The sequence below is a fragment of the Pseudophryne corroboree genome, chromosome 1 (genome assembly GCF_028390025.1).
Source record: "Pseudophryne corroboree isolate aPseCor3 chromosome 1, aPseCor3.hap2, whole genome shotgun sequence".
Lineage (NCBI taxonomy): Eukaryota > Metazoa > Chordata > Amphibia > Anura > Myobatrachidae > Pseudophryne > Pseudophryne corroboree.
Genome location: NC_086444.1, coordinates 1,039,590,003 through 1,039,612,826, shown reverse-complemented (window position 1 = coordinate 1,039,612,826; position 22,824 = coordinate 1,039,590,003).

Sequence of the window (22,824 nt, the reverse complement as noted above, 5' to 3'; positions counted from 1 at the left end):
CTGATTTTAACACACACACAGATATGGACATTGTTGCTGTAAAGAGTCCAATGTAATATTCTGCAGATTATGTTTACAGGTATTTTATCTTCGAGCCACAATAATTAGATATTTTGCACTACCACAAAGAGATTGCCTGCACTCCTGTGTTAGATGACATTTTACAAACTTGCATCGAGACACAACACATGTTTTGGCAATGTGTTGATTAATGGAGGTCTCAAGCTACATTTTCTACTCTATCAAACTCATGCTGGGCTGCCGGTTAGTTCTTTAATAAGAGGTCTGTCCAGTACATTAAACAGTAATAGTAAAGATTAAACGATTATTTATTTTAACTAGATAATCCTACTGGCCTGAAATTAATTAAAACATAATGATAGGAGGAAATTGCTAAATATTGTATACTAGCTGTAAAGATTGTCTGCAGCGTAATCTCTGTTTATTGTTAGTAAATTTCCCATTTTTAAGAGAGACATTCTTTTATACATCTTTTGTATGGTATTCTCTTTCCATAGCTGCTTATATAAAATTCAAAGTATAATGAATGATTGTGATATACAGTAAGTGCCCAGTATTATTCACCTGTTTGTTACATTTTAGAAAGAAAGAATATTCTTAATAATTTCAGAGGTCATTTTATTAAGGGTACCTACTTCAATATTTTTGTTTACAATTTGCAAAATGGATAACACACAGAGAAACAGTATAACTCCTTTGACGCTGAGGCTTATTAATCCTTAAGCCAAGACGGTTTAAGAACTTTTGGCTCATCATCATTACTAGCTTTTTTTTTATTGCAGTACCCACACAAGTCATACCTTGTTTTATCCATAGGAATGAGGATTTTCAGAAAATATTTTTTGTTTATACACCCTAAAACACAATAAAGACGGCCTAAAAACTATTTTTGTATTGAAACTTTTATAAAAGTGTAGCAAATGTGAACAATTTATTTGTCAATTTTCTAAGAAGAAATATTTTGTGGCTCTTCTGTTTGTGCCGCCCACTTGGGTCGCTTAGCTTAGTTACCCAGCTACCTCATTGCACCTCATTTTCTTCTTTGCAGTATGTGCTCTTTGGGGCCTACTTTTTAAATCTGCCATCCTGTCTGCCACTGCAGTGCCACTCCTAGATGGGCCAGGTGTTTGTGCCGCCCACTTGAGTCGCTTAGCTTAGTCATCCAGCAACCTTGGTGCAACCTTTTGGCCTAAAAACAATATTGTGAGGTGTGAAGAATAGACTGGAAATTAGTGGAAATTAATGTTATTGAGGTTAATAATACTGTAGGATCAAAATTACCCCCAAATTCTGTGAATTTAGCTGTTTTTGTGGGTTTTTTTAAAAAAAATCATCCAGATCCAAAACCAAAACCCGAAAGGGTGGTTTTGGCAAAACCAATCCAGATCCAAAACATGAGCGAGGATCCAGATCCAAAACCAAAACACAAAAAAGTGCCCGCCGCACATCTCTATTCTCAAACCCAACTCAGTTATGGGGCAGTTGTCTGAGGGGGCAGTTGTCTGAGTTTAGAAATATACGAAGTTTGGAAATTACAAAGTTAGGATATTTTTAAAAGAACAGTTAAACCAACAGTTTAACAAACATTGAAAAACATTGGAAACCAGGTAATTTCACCATTTAACTTACATTAACTTACCTATCTATACTTTTCTCTTTAAAAACACTATGTTCCACAAACTGTTTTTCCTAATAGCACTTCATGGTATCCTCTATAAAATGACATCGTCCTTTACTATGCCTGTTATTCATCATTCTGTACACATTGCAGCCTCATTAATCCACTCCCCTCTTATTAACTCTCAAGAGATTTTAACCTATCTATGTACACTAACTGTCACATCCTCAACCTGTCACCATAAGAAACTATCACACACCTCCCACAGCTATACCTATCTCTCTTTTCTTCTGCTTCTACTAACTGGTGACATATCCCCAAATCCAGGTCCCATCCACATACCACGCTCACATTCAGCTGATTCACAATGGAATATAGATCCAACAAACCTAATCAACATCACGTCTCCCATCTCCCTTCAAGTCACTAAAATGTGCTTTATGGAATGCACGCTCTGTTTGAAACAAATTAACATCTATTCATGACCTTTTCATAGCAAAAAAACTCAATATACTAGCTATAACAGAAACATGGCTCACACAATCAGACACTGCCTCCCCTACAGCACAGTCACATGGTGGTCTACACTTCACACACACACCCAGGCCAGTAAAGGAGGTGGGGTTGGAATATTACTGTCCAAATCTTACACACACATCATATTACCACCTCTTCCCTCACTCACGTTTACATAATTTGAAGTACACACTTAGGATTTTCACCCCTTTCTCTCTACGTGTTGCAGCTATCTATCGCCCACCTGGGAAACCCAAAAAGTTTCTGGAAGACTTTTCTGCTTGGCTCCCTCACTTTCTATCCTCTGACATCTCCACCATCATTATGGGCAATTTCAATATCTCTACTGACAGTCCACAATCTCCCCATGCCTCTAAACTGCTCTCTCTAACCTCCTCTCTTGCCTCTCCCAATGGACTGACTCCCCAACTCATCAACTGAAGTCTAACAAGCCGCCTCTAACCCGCAGAAATATTAACGCTATTAATTTTCAACTATCTACCTCACTGCAACCACTGCTCTCACCAATTTCTACATTCACCTCTCCTGAGACTGATGTGTCACACCTTAACCAAACTCTAGAAACATGAATGAAGTGGCTCTAGCTACCCATCACACTCCATGTAGACTTAGATGTCAACCGTGGCACTCAGTGGCGTAAATCTCGTAGTTCAAGTGACTTTCTCACATATAAGACCGTGTACCACTCTTATCATAATGCTCTGCACACTGCCAAACAAACATATTTCCAATCTCTCATCTCTGCTCAAGCATCTAACCCTAAGCTACTTTTTAATACATTTAAATCACTTCTTGTCCCTCCCTCACCCAACCCACCAGCCACTGTCAGTGCGCAAGATCTTGCTTCCTATTTCAAGGACAAGATTGATAAGATCTGAAATGAAATGGCATGCTCTTCCACAGCAAGTTACCTGCTCAATTCCCTGCCTGAACCCTCTAATACCTTCTCTTCATTTGATCCTACAAATGAAGATGAAGTATCTGCACTCTTTTCATCTGCCTACTCTACTACCTTTTCCCTTGACTCCATACCCTCACAAATTAGTAAAGCTCTGTCTGCTTTGCTCATCCCTACCTTAACTAAAATCTGTAATATCTCTCTGTCTACTAGTATCTTTCCTTCTCTGTACAAGCATGCAGTGATAACTCCCATTCTAAAAAAACAAAACTCTGACCATAAATCTCTCTCAAACTACCGTCCCATCTCTCAGATCCCATGCCCCTCCAAGCTACTTGAGAGACTTGCATACACTCGCATCACATACTTTCTTAACTTACACAGCCTACTGTACCAACAGTCAAAATTTCATGCCCAACACTCCACAGAGACAGCACTAATGTAGTGAATGATTTGGTCACTGCTAAATCTAAAGGCCATTACTCACTACTTATTCTCCTTGATCTCTCTGCTGCTTTTGACACGGTTGACCACTCTTTTCTCCTACAAACACTACAATCCCTAGGCATTCAGGACACAGCCCAGTGGCGTAACTACTGCCCCCGCAGCCCTCACGGTGGCCTGGAGGCTCAGGGCTGCGGGGGCGCCGCCACTGATTTAGCGCAGATTGACATGCGGACGAGCCGTCCGCATGTCAATCTGCTGTCTCCTCTCCCTCCTTCCCTCCGCTGCTGTGATGGAGGGACACGGAGGGCACAGAGCACGCCTCTCCTGTGTCCCTCCTGGGTCTCCGGCGGGTCTAATAAATGAAGTGCCGTTCGTGAGCTCTGATTGGCTCACGAACCGGCACTTCATTTAACAGACCCGCCGGAGACCCAGGAGGGACACAGGAGAGGCGCGCGCTGTGACCTCCGTGTCCCTCCATCACAAAACAGGGTGGGGGGGAGTTTAACTGGCGCTGGGTGAGCATATTCGGCACAGGGGGGAGGGGGACCATATTTTGCACTTTGGGGGGCATATGTGGCACTGAGGGGGCATATGGGCATATGTGGCACTGGGGGGGTATATGTGTACCTGGCACATGGGGGGCTATATTGGGCACTGGGGGCATGTGAGTACCTGGCACTGTGGGGGAATATCTGGCACTGGGGGCATATGTGACACTGGGGGGTATATGTGTACCTGGCACATGGGGGGTATATATGGCACTGGGGGCATGTGAGTACCTGGCACTGTGGGGGAATATCTGGCACTGGGGGCATATGTGGCACTGGGAGCACAGTCCTAGCAACAAGCACTACCCCCTAGCAACGAGCATGACACCCAGTGCATGAAACCCCTGGCAACGAGCATGACACCCAGTGCATGAAACCCCTGGCAACGATCATGACACCCTGAGCATGAAAACCCCTGGCACCGTGCATGGAACCAAGAGCATGAAACCCCTGGCAACGAGCAGGTAACTTAAAAGTAATTAGAAGCCTTACTGTAGGACTTAATGTGTAAAGGGCATGACGGTGTGTGGCATAATGTATCACGGACATTGCGGTGTGTGTCATAATGTGTCACAGGCATTACGGTGTGTGGCATACTATATCATGGGCATTGTGGTATGTGGTACAATGTCTCAGGGGCATTGTAGTGTGGCATAATGTATAACGGCATTGCGGTGTGTGGCATAGGATATAACGGGCATTGCGGTATGTGTCACAGGCATTATGGTGTGTGGTATACTATATCACGAGCATTGTGGTATGTGTCATAATGTCTCAGGGTCATTGCAGTGTGTGGCATAATGTATCACGGACATTGCGGTGTGTGTCATAATGTGTCACAGGCATTACGGGGTGTGGCATACTATATCACGGGCATTGTGGTATGTGGTACAATGTCTCAGGGGCATTGCAGTGTGGCATAATGTATAACGGGCATTGCGGTGTGTGGCATAGGGTATAACAGGCATTGCGGTATGTGTCACAGGCATTACGGTGTGTGGTATACTATATCACGGGCATTGTGGTATGTGGTATAATGTCTCAGGCTCATTGCAGTGTGTGGCATAATGTATCACGGACATTGCGGTGTGTGTCATAATGTGTTACAGGCATTACGGTGTGTGGCATACTATATCATGGGCATTGTGGTATGTGGTACAATGTCTCAGGGGCATTGCAGTGTGGCATAATGTATAACGGGCATTGCGGTATGTGTCACAGGCATTACGGTGTGTGGTATACTATATCACGGGCATTGTGGTAAGTGGTATAATGTGTCAGGGGCATTGCAGTGTGGCATAATGTATAACGGGCATTGCAGTGTGTGGTATAATGTATCACGGACATTGCGGTGTGTGTCATAATGTGTCAGGCATTACAGTGTGTTGTATACTATATCACGGGCATTGTGGTATGTGGTATAATGTCTCAGGGTCATTGCGGGGTGTGTTATAATGTGTCACAGACATTGTATGTGCTATAATGTATCAGGGGCATTGCAGTGTGTAGCATAATGTATAACCGGCATTGCGATTCCTGTCATAATGTGTCACAGGCATTACGGTGTGTGGCATAATGTGTCGGGGCATTATGGTGTGTGCATATTGTGACATGTGCATTATTGTGTGTGGCATAATGTCTAAGGGCCATTGCAGTATGTGGCATAATGTATACTGGGCATTACTATAAGGAGGAAAAATGACAAATAATGTAAGGAGCATCAATCAGGATTATTTTTCTTTTCTGTGGTGGCCAACGTCTGGGCGTGCAGGTTGCAAAACTGGGGTATAAGATGGTCATTTCCTGCAATGCCACACCCCTTTATGAAAAGTCACGCCCATTTCAATGAAGCCACGCCCCTTTTTGCGACGCATATGTTTATCCCTTTACTAGTGCCAATTATGGGGGATGGGGGGGCACCGGAGAATTTTTTGGCTTGGGGGAGAATAATTTCTAGTTACGCCACTGACACAGCCCTTTCTTGGTTCTCATCCTACCTATCTAATCGCTCCTTCAGTGTTCGTTTCTCTGATTCCACCTCTTCTTCACTACCTCTCTCAGTTGGAGTACCGCAAGGCTCAGTCTTAGGTACTCTGCTTTTCTCTATCTATACCACATCTCTTGGCAAACTAATCAAATCTTTTGGATTTCAGTACCATCTGTATGCGGATGATACTCAAATCTACCTAACCTCCCCAGATTTGTCACCATCTGTAGTGGGCCGTGTCACTGAATGCCTTTTTGCCATTTCATCTTGGATAACATCTTGCCACCTCAAACTTAAAATTTCCAAAACAAAATTAATTATATTTCCACCGGCCAATAGTAGTTACCAACCTGATATCTTTATCACTGTTGAGAACTTGGCAATCATTCCTACCCCACAAGCTCGTTGTCTAGGTGTCATTCTTGACTCTGAACTGTCCTTTGTTCCCCACATTCAATCTGTCTCAAGATAGTGTTACATACATCTAAGAAACATATCCAAAATACGACCATATCTTACACAAGACACAGCAAAAACTCTAATCCATGCTCTCATTATCTCCCGCATTGATTATTGTAATAGTCTCCTGACCGGTCTTCCCAAACATATGCTCTCACCACTACAATCCATTTTGAATGCAGCTGTGAGGCTAATCTTCCTTGCTAGACATTCATCGTCTGCAGATCCGCTTTGTCAGTCCCTCCATTGGTTACCGGTATTCTACCATATTAAATATAAAATACTTTTACTGACATAATAAGCTATTAACCAAACTACACCAACATACATCTCTTCACTCATCTCAAAATATCTCCCTACCCGACCTCTCCGCTCTGCACAAGATCTACGTCTCTCATCCACGCGCATTACTTGTTCACACTCAAAAGTACAGGACTTTATCCGGGCTTCACCCACTCTGTGGAATGCCCTCCCATGCACAATAAGATTCGCCTTTAGTCTCCAAACCTTTAAACGTTCCCTGAAAACTCACCTCTTCAGACAAGCCTATCAAATTCCAGACCCACTCACATAACCGTCAGTGCTTCCCTATCTAATTACATCCTCTGTACAGTATACATAACATCACATATCTTGTCTTTCTTTACTCTCACACCCTCCTGACACTTGGCCAACATTGCGGGGTGATCATATCATACAACCTATTAAGAACCTAGCAATCTGGTGGACCATTATGCAATAGGTAGCATCTATCCTTGTGTATCAATGCCTATTTCCCTATAGATTGTAAGCTTGCGAGCAGAGCCTTCCTACCTCTATGTCTGTCTGTTTTTACCCAGTTTTGTTCTATTACTGCTGTTCTAATTGTAAAGCGCAACGGAATATGCTGCGCTATATAAGAAACTGTTAATAAATAAATAAATAATTGCAAACTATACAGAGTGGTGTATACACATACTGTATATATGCCTGAATTTAGGCAGATCTTTTTCAACAAGTATGGGACAGGTATCACACCAAGGGCGGGATTCAATTCTTTTCACCCCTTTCCAAATCCGTTCTGTTTCTGCCCTAAAGGACGTTGTATCATTATTTCAGCTCGCTACCCCCAGAATAGCGAGGCACCCAACCCTTTACACAGCTAAACTTGATTACTATGGGCGCAATATGCACGATAACGGAGATCATTTTAGAAAGGAAATTGGGCATGAAATATCATTTGAATCTCACCCCAAGTGTGTGTATATGGGCTTTCTGACCACAGAGGGGCAAATATACATATTTTGTTCCATGAACGCAATACAGGAGAATTTGCAGGTGACCACCTGCCCGGGGTTGCTCCAGACAGCCTGGAAATAACAAGATCTGTCCAGAGTCCGGAGGCTTGCTCATTCCTGACGAGTGGTGTCTGCAATTTATGAGAGGTCTGTTGCCTGGCATAAAAGGCATGAGGGGATACTGGGTTGACATATGAAAGAACAATGGGATGGCATAAAAAGGAGCATGAAGGGGTTCTTGTGTGACTCATAGTGGTAAGACTGGGCTCTGGGCTGGCATGTAAAGGGGCATGAAAGGACTTGAAGCATATAAAGTAAAATACAATTTTATGGAAATAAGTAACAAAAGGAACTTGTATGATAGAACTGACCAATACAAATATCTATCTATCTATCTATCTATCTATATATCCTCCTATCTATATATATATATATATATATATATATATATATAGTGGCAATAGGGCCAGTGTGCTACAGAGGAACCTAGTTTAGTCCTCTGTAAAGCCTAGAAAAACCAAGAGCTCCCTTTTGAAGGTAAGATGGGAGTGTCATCTGTCTGTCAGTGTGGGAAGGGGTGGAGGAATCTAAGGTATAAAAAGGCTGTATTTATGTTGGTGACCAACTTCGGCAAAGCTGGTCGGTGAATAGTAGATCCCTGTTAGCTAGTGATAGCGCTATGAACTTTTATTGTGTATCGGTTACTGGTCTGCGGTCATCCTGATGAAATAAAGCTATAGTGGAGAAGTTATGCATCAGTGTGTGCTTTACTACACAGCTTCTTTATCACAATATATAATATATTTTTAAATCTAGAGAATGGTACTGCGCAGTCTCCATCATGCTCCTATGAGGAGGTATCATATTCCGACTTCATCCCACACACTATTCACTTTTTTTATCCTGCACTGCTACCTACACACAGTCACTGGCTGGTGGTCTGTATGCTTTGCTCAAGTTCTGCTCCCTGCTGAGTGTCAGCATGCATAAGTGATGGGCCACACATAGTGGCTAAGCGTGTCCCGTTCTGCGGTAGGGCACTTCGGGATGACAGCGCGGCGGGATTTCAATGTAAACACATACATTTCAATGTATGTGTTCACACAATGCGGCTGTGCCACACTGTGTTCTATTGAAATCCTGTGTGTCACTGGCCGGATCCTGTTCTGTGGGATTGCGCAGAACAGGATCCGTGTGCACACAGAACCCCCCTCCCGGCCAAGTGAACGGGACCCGCTTGGCCACTATGTGTGGCCGTAGCCTATCTGGAGCATGACTGTAGATTCACTTTATTGCTAAACAATCCACTCCACTGGTTAAGTAGTAGGCTGTTTTGTGACTTTGGGGATCTACTGCTCTGCCATACCATCATCATAGATTTGAGCATCAATTAAGCATTAACTGACCACTGCATAGATGCAAGAACAGAATAATTTAAGTAAGCATGCAAATGCAACAATAGTGGAGAGAGCTAGGTGTATGCTGAAGGTTCAATCCTAAATAAACAATTTTGGGTGGAAGCAGTGTCCACAGCAGTTTATCTGAAGAATTGTGCTCCCACAGTGACACTAGAAGACCTAGCACCAATAGAAGCATGGTCTGGAAGAAAACCAATTGTAAAGAGTTTGTGGAAGTACTGTACTGTCTATATACACATACCAAAAGAAAGAAGACACAAGCTGGATTCAAGGTCTATGATGTGTATCATGCTTGATTATTGCCATGAAATAAAGGGTACAGACTCTAAATTCCAAATACTAGAGGACTTGTGAAGAGATGTTACAGTACATTTAAAGACGCAGCACAAATTAAAGAAAAGCTGGAACCTGAAACGCAAAGCAAGTATGTGTCAGTGGATATGCCAATAGCTGTAGACATATTTATACTAGAGGCTACCAGCGTGGACATCTAATTACAGAAAAGAAGACTGGATCAAAATTGGAAAACCACCAAAATACTAAGATACAAATATTGTGTTCAGTGACACTTTGGATATCCAAGAGCCAAAGTCACAAAATGACTGATGTGAATGGAAGTCCAAAGTAAGCAAAAGAGACTTTGAATCAAGATTTAGAAAGCATGGAAGACATCAACAATATTGAGAGTAACAGCTGTCCTGAGTTTGTGAAGAAAGAAACTGTTGATATAGTTTGCACAGTCAGTGAAAGGAATCTATCTGATTTCCTTATCAAGGAGTGTGGACTTTAATTAACTGAAATGTTTATTATTTTTCTGCTTGATTAATCCTTTTTTTAATTTCTTCAGCAAAGTAAGAAAAGTTTTTGTAATAGAGAGAAGCTTAAAGTGAGGGAGGGGTTGAAGCCTGTAAAAAGCTACCACGCATTCTCCATGATGCTCCTATGGGAAGGCATTCAATTATTTCCCAAGATGGCTACAGTTTGGTCTTCTACACATGCACGGCACTATCTTGACACTGTGTTAGAGAGCCACAGTGGGATGTAGACGTGTTCCATATAGCTCAGTGAGACCTTGCGAAATACTTTTTTTTATTTTTTATAGTAGTAAGTAAATTATTCTTTCTGTGGCATAATAAAAAATGGTGACTTCAGATTTACAAGAAACCAAAATATAGTTAAGGCTTAAAGGGTTAGTATAATGAATTTAAATTAGATGTAATAATTTTTTTTTTATCTAATTAATGAAGATATATTTTACTCTGTATTTCATGGTAGAGTTATGCTCATAGAAGCCTATGTCTCATCTGCCTCCAAGGCAGAACTAATCCAGGAAGAGAGATGAACACGTTACAATTAAAACATTGCCTAGATAATTATAGTGCTATTTTTTTAAGTTAGTAATAACTTTGTCACGGGAAACAAGAAATTTAGAATGATAGATTCATGAATTAATGATTAACCCTCTTGGAGTTGACAACATACAACAAAGTAGCATTTATAGTATCGTTCACTACACAACTATAATGCACCATTGAGAATATTCATGAAAACCTGCACACAAGGCAAAAAGTAATGTCACATATTAAAGCCAATCAGATTATTGATATTGGCCTAGCTAAAGTCGTCACAGTGGTCAGGGATGAGGAGACAGGGTTGGAGAGGGTAAAAATTACCCTGGTCCACCAGAAGGCAGAGCAGTACACCCAAGCAATGCAAGGCAATGCCCCCATGATTTATTATGACCCCATTCTAACTCCAGGGACTTCCTGTTGGCAGTGGTCACAATTGCAATCAAACCCTGCACTTCTAGGACACAAGGTGCCGGGTTACATTTTGGCATATGTTTACCTGTGGAAATGCTACACCAATACATGGCCTCTTTCCCTACTATGATTGCTGTTGGGTAAAGAAATGCATTTTCGAGACTTAGAGGTGCAGTGGCTCCTATCGCACACAAAACCTCACAATCATAGCAAAATTACTGTCTGTGATAGAAGCATCTTCAAGATCAGAGACTCTTATTGCTCAGCATAGCCCAGAAACTACCACATGTGAAGATGGAGAATTGAGGGGAAAGGGGTATTTTTATGTGCAAGGAAATCTCTGTGAAAAGAGGTAGGATTCTATGTGCAAACATGGTTTATCTGTGCAAAGCGGCTCTCTCTGTGCATATAGAGAAGAGAATGACTTTTGCTATTGGCACTATCCATAATATACTGCAAATCTGTGTGTATAGCGTAAAAAAGAGGGATTTTGTTCATATTTTGATTTACGAAAATATTTGATTTGAAAAAATTTACGCTTACATTTTGTTGTCAAGGTATCCCAGTTCTCTAAGGTCCTACATAAGCATATATGTCCTGCACACCATTACAGTTTAATTAACTAAACTCACCTCTCAGATACAGAGGGTAATATCTACACAGGGTCTGGCTTGTGAGCCAAATCCAAGTGGACCTATTAAATAGTAGACTTGATTGAAGGCAGGCATGATAACAGTAGGCAAAAATTCTAAACAAAACAAAAAATAAATATGCCTTTGCTTGGTGTTACCCATATTGTACATGGTACAAGCTGCGTGGCAATATTAATGCCATGTAATGTATGTATATAAAACAGAAAGACTTTTGCTATAGGCACAAGAGGTGGGGCCCAAAGCAAGACACCCATTTGGGGCCCCCCTTCCTCAAGCTATCCATTAGTGTCAGTTAGTTTATGCCAAGCCCAACCCCAGTAAACCAATGTATGCCAAAACTCCCCACCCCCAGTCAGTCAGTGTATGCCAAATCCCTCCCATCCCAAACAGTCAGTATATGCAAAATCCCACCCCCTATCAGTTAGTGTATACAAATACAAATTAATATCAAGCAGTCTAACAATGGCGTCCTATATAAAACAAATGCCAAGCAGTCTGACAAGGGTAAAACCATGGTGTGCATGTCCTCTATTTTACATAACTTTATTGTTGTAGTCCAGTCTGCAGCCCGTGTCCTTACCACTTCTGGGTGTACTGTACCTGCTCGGCCCCACAACGCATACCAAAGTGTCAGTGGATAGGCTTGATCAGTTGTTGGGTGGTTCCACTTGTTTGCCTATATTTTACCCTAGAGTAGGCGTAGACAATGGGGTAAATTTACTAAGATGGGAGTTCTATTTCAGATGGGATGTTGCCCATAGCAACCAATCAGATCCTACTTCTCATTTATCTAGCACCTTCTAGAAGATAATACCTGGTATCTGATTAGTTGCTATGGGCAACATCCCATCTGAAATAGAACTCCCATCTTAGTAAATTTACCCCAATGTCTCCAATTAGTTGGTGGCAATTTTGCGGTGGTCACACTGGCACTGTTATCTATAGGATAGAATTGGCATATAGAAATCCCACCCACCAGTCCATCCCTGTGTAGCCCTGTCGGCGGGCCACCTTGGACCCACGAGCCCTAAGCAGCTGCTTTGGTAGCATAGTGGTAAATAACAATGATATACTGCAAATCTGTGTATCTAGCAAATAGAAAACATGGGGAATTTGTATATGTTTTGATCAAACATGTAAGCTTGCAGCCCGCTGTCAAGCGACCCTAATTCTCTGCAAGTACCGTGACATTGGGCTGCAAGAGAGATGAGCGGGCTCGGTTTTCTGAGATCCAAGCTTACTCTAACTTCCAGGATCCAAGTGAATTTGAGCAGTGGCTTAGGTGTTCCCACCTTGGTCAGATTCCAAATTGAGGCAAAACATCATCATCCCGGTGTCAGATTCTCGCAGGTTTTGGATTCTATATAAATACCAGTGGCAGTGATTCAGGCACCATTTCACACTGACTCCAGTCCACACTGCTGTGCTGTGTCCAGTGGCTGCTGTGCTGTGTCTATCCACTCAAGTGGATCTGCTGTGTAAAGTGGCTGCTGTGTCCAGTGGCTGCTGTGCTGTGTCTATCCACTCAAGTGGCTGTGCTGTGTCCAGTGGCTGCTATGCTCTTTCCATTCATTCAAGAGGGTGCTGTGTCCATCCACTCCCTGTGGCTTTGCTGTGTCCAATGGCTTTGCTGTGTCCAGTGGCTGCTGTGCTGTGCCATCCACTACATGTGTCCATCCACTCAAGTGGTTGTGCTGTGTCCAGTGTCTGCTGTGCTGTGTCCATCTACTCCATATGTCCATCCACTTAAGTGGCTGTGCTGTGTCCAGGGGCAGCTGTGCTTTGTCTATCTACTCAAGTGGCTGCTGTGTCTATCCACTCCAGTAGCCACTGCTGTGCTGTGTCCACCCAATCCAGTGGCTGAGCTGACTTGACCTATCTGCCCACTCCAGTCCCCATAGTGAGATTTACAGTACAGGCAGATAGCAAATCATAGCTTATTATTTTTTATAGAGCAGGAATTATTACTAACCTAGTTTGTCACACTGTGGTGCTGCACTGTGACTCTGAAGGCCATAAATAAAGGCAGTGTCAGTTGTCATTTGCAAAAAATTAAAAAGTATCATTTTTTTATATTTTTTTGTACAACCTGTGTGTGCTGTATCCCCATGTTCACATAAATATAAGCAGTTTGACACCACAGTTTCATTTGCCATTTGGGAAATTTTTTAAAGTAAACAAAAAATCATAAAATTTTAAAAACACATGTTTGATTTTGTTTGTACAACCTGTTTGCACCAGTGACGTGCAGTAAGGGGAGGCAGAGCCTCTCTTGTCACACTAACATATACGCTAGAGTTCTGACTGTAAAATATGAAAAATACAAAGAATATATTAGAAATATCTCCTTTGCATTATTCTAATAATTTTTATAGTCAAAACTCTGGAGTAAAAAGTCTATAGTAGGTGAGGTCTATATTTTCTGCACATCAAAACATCTGGTCAATACTCACCAAATTACTGCTGCACCTTTGTATAATGCCCACATGAACCCTTTGGCTCATAGATTATGTGTAAATCTCGCTCTGGTAATAGCCAGTGCCTCCTGGGCCATTTCCCTCACCGCGTGTCCCTAGTGTGCGCTGTCCCCCAGATCATTCACATAGATATAAGCGGTATCCGGACTCCAGGTCGACAACAAAAAGGTTGACATACCTTAGGTCGACGCCAATTGGTCGACACACCTTAGGTCGACATGGCCAAAAGGTCGACATGGACAAAAGACCGACAGGAACAATGTCGACATGGAAAAAGGTCGACATGAGTTTTTCACAATTTTTTTTCTTTTTTGGAACCTTTTCATACTTAACGATCCACGAGGACTACGACTGGAACGGTAATCTGTGCCGAGCGAAGCGGAGCGGAACGAAGGCACCATGCCCGAAGCATGGCGAGCGAAGCGAGCCATGCGAGGGGACGCGGTGCACTAATTGGGGTTCCTGGTCACTCTACGAAGAAAACAACACCAAAAAAACATAAAAAAACTCATGTCGACCTTTTTCCATGTCGACCTTGTTCCTGTCGACCTTTTGTCCATGTCGACCTTGTGTCCATGTTGACCTAAGGTGTGTCGACCAGTTGGTGTCGACCTAAGGTGTGTCAACCTTTTTGTTGTCGACCTGGAGTCCCAGACCCATATAAGCAGTGTGACTCCACAGTGTCAGTTGTCATTTGTTGCAAAAAAAGTTTAAAAAAAGAATAGAAATTGTTTTTATTTGTACAAATTGTGTGTGCTGTACCCTAGTGCATTTGTTCATGTACATATAAAAGCATTGACTCCACGCAGTGTGAGCTGAGCTGTGAATTGTAAAAAGTAGAAACAAAAATATATTGTTCTATTGTTTGTATTACATGTGTGTGCTGTACCCCAGTGCATTTGTTCATGTACATATAAATGCACTGATTCCATGCAGTGTGTGCTGAACTGTGACTTAGAAAAAGTAGAAAAAATATATATATTGTTCTATTGTTTGTACTACATCTGTGTGCTGTACCTGAGTGCGTGTGTTCACATACATTTAAAAGCGCTGTGACCCCACTCAGTGTGAGCTGAGCTGTGAATGAAAAAAGTAAAAAAAATATATTGTCATATTGATTGTACTATATCTGTGTTCTTTACCCCAGTGTGTTTGTACAAGTTCATATAAAAGTGCTGTGACTCCATGCAGTGTGAGCTGAGCTATGAATTAAAAAAAAGCTAAATTGTTTGTACTACCTCTGTGTATTCATCAATAATGATCAATTGAAAGAAAACAGGAGCAGCAATCAAATACTAGCACTGAAGCTGCTGACACCAGTCATGATGATATTAGTCCTTCAACATCATCTACAAAAGTCAAAGACCAAGGGCACAGAGGGCTTTAGTCAGGGCATCTGAAATAAAAAAAATATATATATTTTATAGTGGTAAAGGAAAAAACACCTCTATCAAAGGGAAATTTTGCTTCCGGAAAACATAAAATTGGCAACATGCCATTCACCACATGCAGTGGCGAGGAGAATCTCAGACCTTGGCCTTTTTTATGAGTGGTGATTCTGCAACTGTCAACTGAGGCATTTTCTTCTGTCTTTCATGATGATGTAAGCCCTTCATATTTAGAGTCTAGAAGAGGTGTCCAAAAAATGAAAACCTGAGAATCAGTGCTGAAAAAAAAACCTATAAGGAAGTAGAACAAACTGTGTGTTCAGAAACATCACAAATCCCTGAGGAGAGACTAAGTGTATCCACAAGTGTTATGTGTCTCATAGAGAAGCCTCCTTCCACCATTACTGCACCCTCTGCAAATGTGGGGATGAGCAGCAGAAGTAAAGTTGATGACATAGACATTGAGGATGCTACTGTGGAAATACAATAGGATGAGGGGAATATTTTTGTAGCTGACACTGGCACTAATGAGAATGTTGCTTATGAGGATGTTGTTTGTGTAAGTCAGGTTACAAATCAGTGCATGATATAAAGGCCATTGTCATACCTGGTCATATGACCAAAAAATCCATGTCGTATCTGTGGAATCATTGTTACCCAAATCCTGACAAGATTACTGCAGCATGTGCAAACCCACAGAAAGTAGAAGTAGGGACCTTAATCATCTAGGAACCTCCTCCATATTACATCATTTGCAGTGAGTTCATGAAAAGTTTTTGATAAAATCAGAAATTTATGCTAAAAAAATAAGAACAAGCAGTCCAGCATCTGCAACTTCCCTTCTCTCAGCTAGATCCCAGCACCCAGCAATCTCCACCACCAACACCTTCATCATCACTATCCTCACTAATGATCGGAGTAAGTACTGCATCACTAATAAAGCTCAGTGACTCCTCCGCTATCCAATATTCCTCAGAGGAATCCTTCAGCTCTAGGCCTGCTGCTGCTGCCAGGGGTGGATCTTCATCCAAGAAGGGGACCAAGAAGAATACTAGTAGTTTCAAACAACTGACTGTTAATCCTTTGCAAGAGGTGGCAAGTATGACAGCTGCAACCAGTCTCACAGCGGACCACTGACGCCATGACGGCTATGCATCCTTCTTGGTTCCATTTTACTAAAAGAGCAATTCTTTGTTTGTACAAGGACGATAAACAAAAACTAATTATTGGCCTACAAGATGCCATTGTACCTACTGTCCACTTAACCAGATATATGTAATAAGCCAATCTGGGCAAAATTTCACAAACTTCGAGTGGATTTGGATTTCTGGGGAATCAAACAGCACATGTCTATAAAAAATATACCTATAACATGGCCACATACAGGGCCTAATTTAGACTGGATTGCAGCAGCAAAATTTTTCTCTAATGGGCAAAACAATAGGGCCAATTCAGACCTGATCGCTAGGCTGCGTTTTTATACAGTGGGCAATCAGGTCTAAACTGCGCATGCGTATGCACCGCAATGCGCAGGCTTGTCGCACTGGTACAAAGCGGATCGCCGCTCAGCGATGTGTTTATGCGAAGGATCCATTCGCATGGGCGTTTTGCAAGGAGATTGACAGGAAGAAGGCATTTGTGGGTGTCAACTGACCATTTTCTGGGAGTGCTCGTAAAAATGCAGGCATGTCCAAGCATTTGCAGGGAGGGTTCCTGACGTCAATTCTGGCCCCGGACAGGCTGAAGTGTCTGCAGCGGCTGAGTAAGTCCTGGGCTACTCATAGACTGCACAAAATCTGTTTGTAGTGTACAGCTCTGCTACACATGCGTTTGCACACTTGCAAAGCCAAAATACACTTTCCTATGGGAGGTGATTATGCGAATGCCAGATTGTAAAAAAAACTAGCAAGCGAACAGGTCTGAATTAGGCCCCCATGTGCACTGCAGGTGGGGCAGATATAACATCTGCAGAGAGAGTTAGATTTGGGTGGGTTATATTGTTTCTGTGCAGAGTAAATACTGGCCGCTTTATTTTTACACTGCAATTTAGATTGCAGTTTGAACACACCCCACCCAAATCTAACTCTCTCTGCACATGTTATATCTGCCCCCCTGCAGTGTACATGGTTTTGTCCATTAGAGAAAACTTTTGCTGCTGCGATCAGGTCTGAATTAGGCCCACAAATACAGTATGAAGTGTTTTTTTGGAGGGTATGAAGCAAAATTACTGGATGAAGTGGGGTCCAAAGGGAGCGGTTAGTGAATACTTCACTTGGCTTGCATAAGTCATCCCACGTCAGCTGATCATTTCTCCAACAGAAGTAATAGAAGCCTGTATCAATTTTTATCATTCTGGAGATACTAGAGGTTCATAAATGCTTAATAAACTCTATGGGGTAGATTTATTATCCCACCCTTTGACAGATGGATGTAAAGTGGCAACAAAATTAAATGTTAAATCAGTAGGTTTAAGTCAAATTTTATTCAGCATGTGTGATCAGCTTTAGGAGCCTCTTTTTCATTAAGATGACTCTACACAGTATATACTATCACTGTTATGTTTCTGTAGAATTTTCAGAAAATACTAATCAGTTCAGTTCGGCAGATAATGACACCAGAGACACAGTGCTTTGTAATTTACAGTTCATAATATATCTCCAATTAACTTCCATCTTTTCTGCATTATCATATCCTTTGGATTTTTTACTTCAAACCAGACGATAAGCAGAAATTGCTCAAGGCAAAGCTTCAGGCTACCTCAGTACATGATACAAGACTGCAGAACCCATAAGTCGTTTACCCAGCCTGACCCTGTCACGTGTGCTGAAGAAGTAGAAATCAAAGAAAAGGTGTTACGTAATGTCACAAGAGAATCTGGAGTTTTACAAATCAATGCTGAGCATGATTCCTCGTCCTCCACAGGATGATGAAGATGTTATGTATGAAGAAAACATTTACTGGCTGATAGCTTCTGTACATTGCTAAATTTGCAAATGTTATATGACAAGTGCGCAAGGTCAGACAATGCGACAATGCATCTGCAGGTATGCATGCTACAAATAAAGCTACACTAAGTCATAAACAATAGGTTTACAACAATCTAATGCCTTCTATGTTTGTAAACAGTAAAAAAGTAACTGATGTAGATTATGATTTCATTAAATGAGAATCTAGAATATTGTTTATATATGTTTTTACTAGCTATATAAGACCTAGATGAACAGATCACGGTCACCATGTGGTCAGAGGATAAAAGCTACAATAATTGAAACGATATGCGGTCAGCATACCGATAGTCAGGATCCCAGCTGTCACAACACCGGCGCCGGGATCCTGACAGGGCCACCATACTGCCGCCGGTATACCGGTGAGGTTGGTGATTCCCCCTCTATGGGTGTCCACAACATCCGTAGAGGGAGAATAGAACATGTGGCGACCGTAGCTCGCCACCGAGCCCGCGAAGGGGCTTCTTTGCGCTCGCCCCCCTACTGGCATTCCACTGCTCAGGATGCCGATGTGGGGATGCTGATGTTCGGCATCCTAGGCGGCAGGATCTCATACTGATCCCATTTAAACAATCCCTTATAGTGCTATAGATTTAGTGAAAAATGTATTTAAAATATAATTAAAATGTTAATATGTTAATTCAGTGAGGGAGCAATAATAAAGATGAAAATATCAAAGTAGTGTAATTAAACAATACACACAATTAATATTGTAAGCAGGGCTTAAAGTGGTCCTGGAGAGGTGGGGGAACTTATCTCCCTCACCACCTGTGCGCTGAAGGTGCGTGTAGCAAAAATGGGGTGTGGCCTCACTAGGAAGGGGTGTGGCCATACAATAGTACCCCCAATTCAAAATAATGCCTCACAGTAGCACAGTCGTATTCACATTGCCCCACATATTAGTGCCCTTTACACACACACAATGTCCACAGTAGCGGTGCCACTTACATACACAATGCCCAAAGCAGTTCCCCTCCACACACACACAACTTTAGATGTAGTGCGCAATGTAGCAGGATATGTTGAACAACCTTTGCTCACCTTTCTTATGTCTTCCATGTGTCCCGTCTGTTTCCTTTGTCTGTAACTCTCCTCATGTGTTCATATCTTCATCCTAGGTAACCCTCTCATACTCCCTATATCAGGCATGTGCAAACTGTGGCCCTCCAGCTGTTGGGAAACTACATATCCCAGCATGCCCTGACACAGTTTTGTTGTCAGGGCATGCTGGGATGTGTAGTTTCTCAACAGCTGAAGGGCCGCAGTTTGGACATGCCTGCCCTATATACTCTTATTTGTGTCTGATCACCTGCATCTTTTTCTCCTTTACTTACCCCCTACACCTCTCCCTCCCTGCTACCCTTTCAGCCTCTGCTTCTATCTTAACTCCTGCACCTTTCACTCCTGTGCCTCACTCCCCTACCTCACCCCCCCTCCTCTCATTCCCCTATCTCACTCCCTGTGCCTCACTTTCCCATCTCACTCCCTGTGCCTCACTCCCCCATCTCAACCTCTGCTCCTCTCCCGCCCTGCTACCCCTTCAGCCTCTGCTTCTATCTTAACTCCTGCACCTCTCACTCCTGTGCCTCACTCCACTACTTCACCCCCCTCTCCTCTCATTCCCCTATCTCACCCCCTGTGCCTCACTTTCCCATCTCACTCCCTGTGCCTCACTCACCCATCTCACCCCCTGCTCCTCTCAATCCCTGCTACCACTTCAGCCTCTGCTTCTATATTAACCCGTGCACCTCACTCCTGTGCCTCACTCCCCCACCTCACCTCCTGCTCCTCTTTTCCCCCCATTTCACCTCCTGTGCCTCACTCCCCCATCTCACCACCTGTGTCTGACTCCACCATCTCACCCCCTGTACCTCATCCCCCCATCACCTCCACTGCCTCATTCCCCCATATCACCTCCTCTGCCTCACTCCTCCCTATCACCTCCTCTGCCTCACAACCCCCTATCACCAACTCTGCCTCACAGCCCCGTATCTTCTCCTGTGCCTCACTACCCCATATCACCTCCTGTGCCTCACTCTGCCATCTCACCCACTGTGCCTCACCTTTCCTCTCTATATCACCTCCTGCTCCTGGCATTTCCATGACACACACCTCTGTCTCTCTGGGAGTGGGACGGAGGAGAAGCAGGGAGCATCGGTTGGGTTCCAGCTGCAGTGCAGTTTGAAGTTGTCAGCGGCTGCCAGCAGTTCCTGTGAGCCTGCTGCTGATCGAAAGAAGAAGCCACTCTTTGAATCTGGCACCGATTGTGTGCCAATCACGGCTAGCGGACCGCCAGCCAATGAGAAGTTGCCACTTGGCAGCTTCTCAGTGCGCGAGTCGTGATTGGCTCATGCAGTTTAAAAAAAAAAAAACCTTGCTTTCTTTTAATTGGCAGTCGGTCCGCTCATGATCCAGAATTGGCTGGCGGATGCTTCTAGCTTTAAAATGGATTGAAGCCGGGACCAGATGCGAGTGGCCGCATGGAGGCAGAACTAGTTCTGCCTTCAATTAGAGGTGATGGAACACAGTTCCGCCCCGTTCCAGCCCACCGTAAGCATATAAAATGTAGGCTCTTCAGCACTCACCAAAAAAATATTGTTAGTGCTACAGGTATTTTGGCTAATTCAGGCAGCACTCAGTATTACAACCAGTGGGGGGAGTTATGTTATAATGTAGGTTCTGATTTCATAGAACCGGTGAGAATTTCAGTGAGGCAATTGGTTATAAAGCTAAAATCCTGCTGGTTCTCATTAGATTAAATACATTGGGGGAGATTCAAATGTTTGAAAAGTCGGTTGGGTGTCTGTTTTTTCCTGTCTATTAGATAGAAAAAAAAAACAGACTCCCAACTGACTTTTCAAACATTTGAATCCCCCCCCCCCTACCCCCCCCCCCATTAAATGTGGGTGCTATTGATTTAATGTTAGTTTGTTGGGAGAAGGTATACCTACAATGTCCACTTGTTGCTTGGCTTTTCAAAAACAGAATACTACCTAGGGGCTGGCTGAGCAGCCTGTCCTTAAAGGATGGGTTGTTTTGAATATGAGATGGCTTATCAAACATGAAAATCTGTTTTGCTGTTGAAAACTGATGTTTCCAAGACACCCACTGGTGAAAATGATGAGTTAAATGAGCGCACCAAAGTGAAACCACATTATGACATCTAATCAGGTCTAAAAGAATTATATTTATTGAAACTTTTTGTTTGGATTCAGACACGTTTTGGCAAAACCTCCCTGAAAATTTTTTGTCGGATTCGGGTGTGTTTTGGATTCGGGTGTTTTTTTTCAAAAACCCCTCAAAAACAGCTTAAATCATAGAATTTGGGGGTAATTTTGATCCTATAGTATTATTAACCTCAATAACCACATTTTCCACTCATTTCCATTCTATTCTGAACACCTCACAATACTATTTTTAGTCCTAAAATTTGCACCGAGGTCGCTGGATGACTAAGCAAAGCGACCCAAGAGGGCGGCACAAACACCTGGCCCATCTAGGAGTGGCACTGCAGTGTCAGACAGAATGGCACTTAAAAAAATTGGCACCAAACAGCACACGATGCAAAGAAAAGAGGAAAAGAGGTGCACTGTGGTCCCTGGACAGCTAAGCTAAGCGACACAAACACCTCAATATCATAGGAATTATTAATTCTAATCAATGGTATTATTGGTCCAAATCACTGGAAGAAAATGACAAAATCACTGGAATTATTTGTTCTAATCAATGGTATTATTGGTCAAAATCACTGGAAGAAAATTACAAAATCACTGGAATTATTTGGCAAGATCACTGTAATTATTAATTAAAAATCACCGATATTAATTGGTAAAATCTCGCTATCACCTGCCTAGTGAAGTGGAATCTAGATGGGTTTTTGTACCGTGGACACAATAACTTCATCAATTTTCTAAATCCCAATGCACTAACGGCGGAAAACGGGCACACATCTAACAGCGCACTGATTATACTGAGAACTGATTATACTGATCACTGATGATACTATGGAGAACTGACACTGAGCAGTGAGAACAGCACTGGACTATTGTACTGTAGTATACTGGTCCCCACAATGCAGCAAAGATATTGAGCACTGATCCGGAGAATAGAACTGAGTCTGACATGGAGCTGCAAGATACAGCAATGGCCTACTGTACTGTACTACTATATACTGGTGGTCACCACAATGCTGCACTGTAGTACTATATACTGGTCACAACAATGCAGCACAGATATGGATACTAGAAGTGACACAGAGCTGCAAGATACAGCAATGGCCTACTGTACTGTACTACTATATACTGGTGGTCACTAAAATGCTGCACTGT